Genomic DNA, 6,359 nt, shown 5'->3' with positions numbered 1-6,359 from the left:
ATATTTTTAAAGAAATTATGTCTTAAATAAAATGTTATTGAACTAAAAAGTAGAAGTTATATAAATTGAATTAAAAAAATTTTTAATTGAAGTTTTTAATCATTCTCAAATTGAAAATCAAAATTCTCAGAGTAATCACTATTACTCTGCTCCACCTCTCTAATAAGACTGTTTGAATTTTTAGAAAAACTACTTTTATATTTTATATATCTTCCATAAAGTACGTACGAAGGTATGGGGAAGGAGGTGTTGCCTAAAAAAAGTACAAATGCGTACAAGGTAAAAGGTGGTGTTAGAAACAGCGAGTACGTACACGGTTTGACTCTCTTGTTTTTTGTCTCTCTTAAAATATAATTTCTTTTTTTAACAAAAGCATTGCGTTTCACGGGTTTAAAAAATCCGCCTACGTACTTTATGGATAACCCCCACCCACGCCACTCTCCTCCCCCGGAGGTTATTTAAGCGTTTGTTTTGTAAAAGTTAATTTTGGTTGAGCGAAGCCTACGCTTTTGCTTTAGTGTGTTTTTTTTTTAAATTCTGTTAAACTAGGTACAAGTAATTGCAAAAAAAATTGCTGATGCTTTGAGTATTAGAAAAAATAAAATGTTATACAAATAAGACGTTTTTGTAAAATTGTTAATTTTCAAACTTCTATTATCTCATCTTAAATCTAACAACTAACTCTCAAACAATCATTGTGGCTTTTGATCATCTCGTTCTACAGCTGACGTGTTAGATGTTATAGCAGAAAGGTTCTATTGTACATTATATGGAAGCAGCGAAGAAAAGACTATTTCTCTTGACATACCAAAAGCTTTCAATTAAATTTCTGCCATTTTTTAAAAGTTATTGAGTTATTTTCTTTTAACCACAATATTAAAGCTGTCATTGAAGGACAACACTACGGAGTGGCGATGTTTCGTTTAACATCGTTAAATACGTCGATGCATCGAAACACGCATCGTTAAATAATGCATTGAACATCCATCATCGTTAAACTGCATCGAAAGATTGGATCGTTAAACAATGCATCGAAAGAATAAAAATAAAGTTTATAAAACAGTTAAATTCAAAACTAAAATCTTATTTGGTTATTGTTATTTGCTAGTGTGCTACAGTTATGGAATAAAAAATTTACAGAGAAAAAAAAATTGTTCACATATTCTTCTAACATGCATTTTCTTTATCTGTCTTAGGTTTTTCTTATATTAACAAGTTTTTTCAACTTTGTATGATAATTGATTTGTTCTCCATCACAAAAGGTATTTCCAACTGTGTAAAACACTCGTTCAGAGGAAGCTACTGAAATTGCCAATATTCTCCTTGATTGGAGGAAAAGCTTTGAGAAAGCTACTAGAATTGCCAATATTCTTCTGGCAAAGCGGGCAAGTTTGGGATACTTAAATGATTGGTTCTTCCAGTAACGAAGTATATACTCGTTATTGGCAATCAATGTTGTTGTTAAATAGCTTTCTAACACTGCCTTAATCTCCGTTAAAAATCTTCAAGCTTTCACAAGTATCCAGTTATTTTGTTTTCTGAGGCTGTGTCTGTGTCTTGTGTTTCATCAATGAAGTATTGTGATGTGTTGGTGAGGTGTTCTTAAGTTTGACCTTTCACATGTTAAACTCAGATTCCTTCAAGGATATCTTGGTTATGTTGTACCTTTCCCCAATGTAATGCAATCTTGATCATTTGTAGCGTGGATCTAACATGATTGCATGTGCGTATTCTAAAACTGTAACTCCATATTCGGGAAACTTGTCATTTATTTTCAATAAGTAATAATCAGCGACCTCTTTTATTATGGGATTGGATGGATTTTGAGTGGTTTAATCTCCACTTTATCTGGTATTTTGTTAAATAGATTTTGTGAAACATCTTTTTCTGCTACTATTTTGATGACAAGCAGTAGCTTATTAATTGATTGTAATTGGTAGATCTGACTGTTTCATCTGGTTGAGCACCTATTAACTAGTTTTTTTATTGTAACATCTAGAATTCTTGACACTTCGATAATTATTAAATCCTTTAAATTCTGAGAGTGATTGAAGAAGCCAATCAATCTTTATCAATAAGTGTCCTGTTATATTAAGGCATTTAAGTTAACGATTTACGATTAACAATATATTAAACAACCTATTCAATTTAATGATTTACGATTAATAATACATTGGACAATCTATTTAAATTTACGATTATCAATACAAACAATTTATTTACTTTTTCTTATGTGAAAAGGCATTATAAGGAACATAGTTGTAAATCAAAAAACCACTAATATAAGTAATTTTTGCATTTTATATATTATTTTTATAACACATCGTTAATCGTTCAGGTACATTTTTGTTCGATTAACCGTGTTTGATGCATTGAACAACTCATTGCGTTCAATGTATCGGACACGATGGGTTGTTCGATGCATCGATCACAATTAATCAACGCATCGTTAAACAATACATCGCCGCTCACCAGACAACGCTCATTTTTATTTCCAGTCATTTATTTGGTATCACAAGGTCATCCTTTGTCCAATTCTGTTTCTTATATATATTAATAACCCTCCTGACAATCTTTCAATTAAAGTGGCTCTATTTACTGACGACATAACTATATACTCTAGTCATGTCGAAGAGTCATCACTTTTTGGTTGTTTAGAACAGGCAGTTGATTTGAAGCAGTTGAAGTGGAAGAAGCAGTTGAAGTTTCACCAGTCACTTCCACCAGACTTCACCAGTCTGGTGGAAGTGACTGGTGAAGTGGCTGGTGGAAGTGGCTGGTGAATTTTTATCAAAACTTTACTGTTTATAATTATTTCAATATTGTTGATTTTCTTATAATAATTAATGACAACACTCTTTCTGACTAATCTACTCTACGTCTTCTCGGATTTTCCTTTAGTAATATCCTATCATGAGAATTTGTATATAACCCATTGCAAAGTTAACATCTACTAATGTTGTTTCTTTATCGTACTGCCATTTTCTTACTCCTGATTTATTATTATCTGTATAAATCTTTTATGTGTCCCTGGATAGAAATCTGTTGTCACATTTGGCCTGGTTATCCGTAAAATTTATAATGAATGTAACTAGACCTGCTCTAGCTTCCAAGTTTAATCCTTTGCGCTATCGTCGTGAGGTTGCATCTCCTTCTTTTTTCTAAAAATACTATCATGGTTGCTGCTCAAACGTGCAACCAGTTTATTTTATAATTGTTCTTTAAAACCAAAACTCAATATCGCGTTACTCGTCTCGTTCAGTAAAGTTGCATACTTATACTGTAACCGTTTCTTCATGCTCTAAAAACGTTTTTCATTTAGTTACTATCCTCGCACACCAAATTATTAATTTGCAAAAGTATTAACTTGCAAAGTATAACAATTTTATAAAGTTTGACTAGACTTTAATAAAAGTAGTTAAATGTAACCATTAAATAAGGTTTGTTTAAAAAGATTCTACAAAAAAAGCATATAATAGTGGTGCAAGTGATGTTGTTCTATCACAATGCATTCTTATATATTATATTTGTTTGTAAACTTCAATATAAAGTTGGTAAAAAATCTTTTCTCATCTACAAAAAAAAAGTAATAATCAAATGTTACATCGAATTTTTTTGTATCAAACTTTTTTTGTGTATATAGATCAAGCTTATTATTTTATATTATTTTTATGCAATAAAAGCTTAAATAGCTTGGAAAATATTTTTATGCAATAAAAGCTCAAATAGCTTGGAAAAAAGAAATTCGTCAATAGTTCCTAGAATGTCTCACATATGATGCAAGAATTCAATGAACTCTTGCATCATATGTGAGGCAAGATAGAGACTTGAACAAATCCAAGCACCATGGTATAATTAAATGGTATAATTGTTCCAAGCATCATGGTATAATTGCTTTAGGCATCGTGTTTCAAGGAACTTCAATTTATGACGTAATGTATTGTTTAAAACTTTTAGTCCATAGATTAAAATACGGTTGATATAAAAAATAATTGTATTACCTGTTTACTAATCAGCTCAGAGTAAAAATGTACAATATGACAACATCGAATTCGAACTGTATACACATTTTCTTAAAAAATTTTTAAACTAAAATGCCTAACAAAAAGCAGAAAATCAGTAACACAAAAAACCATAACGAAATACTTTTTTTGTGTAGTATAACTACAAACTCAAGCCTTGCAAAAAAAAAAAATTTTTTCTGCTTTTCGTAACTTTTGCATTACATCAGTTGTCAGGGCCAACGACACGTGTTTTGAATTAAAAGTGGGAGAAGTTATTGCCTCCCTAGCTCATCGTGTCGTCTGTTCAGGTTATGATGCCGGTAATCAAAAACTAGATTAATATTTTTTTTTCGATTTACAGGATCCACAACCATTGTTTCCAAAAGTTTAGTTTTATTATCTGTTTTGTTTAAATAAAACGATAAGCTCAATCATAAAGTTAGATTCAAGCATTGTCTTGAACCGTAACCAACTGTTTTGTTTTAATCTCTAGTTATTCAAAAAAGTGTTTTGAAAACCGTCTGAAATGGTTGCGGAGTGCAGGCGTTGCTATGCAAAATAAAATCACTGTGGCAAGCTACAGTGACTTTTTTTGCAAAAACACTATCTCTCACAAATATTACATTGAGACGTAAGATAAAGTCGTGTAACGTTGACACATCTTTCAAAAATACATATTTTCTCTTAACGTGACAAAATTATTTTGATGTAAAATATTTGCACGTGTTTACCAATCCTGTCATAAACTGATATAAATTTAATTCGTCATGTGATTTTATTGATAAATAATTAATGTAGTTGTTTGCTTACAACTGTCAATGGTACCCTTTATGTGAGGTATCATTGACATTGATATATTTTGTGCCGTAAATGTTAATTTACATTGTGAGATGTGAAATTATTGTTGCAGTTATGATAAACAAAAGAAAATATTTTAAATATTACTACCAACCTACATTTTTGTTTTAAAAATTAGCAGCATTAACAAGTTGTAAAATTGAATTGAAAATGTAATGAAATTTATTTAATATTTATTTATTTGAAAAATATCAGTTAGCTTCGGTTCTAATAGTATCTAGTAATAAGATCTAAAAAAAGTATGCTAATTTATGCTCAAAAATATTTTTTCTTAGAATTGTCAAACTATTAAGTTCTACAACACATTAATGACTCATCAACACAATATCTGACTCCAACCAAATCTCGCAGCGTTGAAATTTTTTGCTGGATTGCTTTGTGACAGTCGTTTTGGTGTTTGGTTTTTACATCTTAAAGTTCTGCTGATCTTAAGAGTATTATGCAATATTATTAGGTATGGATTTAAACTTTCTGCAAGTGTCGATTTTTAAATTTATTGACATTTGATGTACATTTTTTTTTAAGATTAACTTTTAGTGTTTGCTTTGTTTGATTCCATTTCATGTAACCATCAAATATACGACGTTACGCCAACTTTTGCTTGATTTTTGGCACATAGGGTGACTTAAACATTCCTGTTAATGTTGAAATATGCGTTTGAATAAAAAATCCTACAAAAAAATCTTAAATGCGTTATATTTAGAAACAAAATCATAAAAACACATGTAAAATGATATTACAGTATGGTTTTACTTTTCTTTTAACTAAATTTTTTCAGCAGCAATAAAACTAAAGAATAATTTATTTATGCTCGCTGTATTGAGTTGTTACTTATACTAACTATGTGAATAAAAATAGTTGTACTTGTTTATTTAATATCTGGCCACAGCATCTGTTAAAGTAATTTAAACAATAATTAAAGCGTGACGGGTAAAAACATTTAATCTAACACATGTCAATGTTACCCACATGTTAAAATAACCCTTACTTTACCTTAATAAATTATATTATGGGATCATATCAATAATTTTTCTTTGTTTTACTTGTTTACAAAACTTTGTTACAAAATTATGAGCGTTATTTACAGCTACTGCTTCAAGTTATTTACAGCTATTGCTTCAAGAAGGAACAATAAAAAAAACTTTTTTTTATTCCTCTTTTACCGTTGTGGCCAGTTAGTATTTAATAAATAGTAATATAAAAATTAATATTAAAATGTGCCCAATTGAATAAAATAATGAAGCGTAATTAATACAACATGTTAATAGTTATAATTGGCAAAAGAAAATTTATGTTTCTCATTCTTTATAATCTAGTCAGGCGAAGAAAAATACAGTAGAATCCCGTTGACTCGGACTCTGAAGGGGTATATATATTGTCCGACTTATCAAATGTCCAAACTAAGCAAAGTTTCGTTATCTCGGACTTTTTGAAAATATCCGATTTATTAAGATTTTTAAACTTATCGAATGTTCTTCGATATATAGCTATTATATA

Source organism: Hydra vulgaris, chromosome 05, assembly GCF_038396675.1.
Source record: "Hydra vulgaris chromosome 05, alternate assembly HydraT2T_AEP".
Taxonomy (NCBI): Eukaryota; Metazoa; Cnidaria; class Hydrozoa; order Anthoathecata; family Hydridae; genus Hydra; species Hydra vulgaris.
This window is presented reverse-complemented; position numbering follows the sequence as displayed.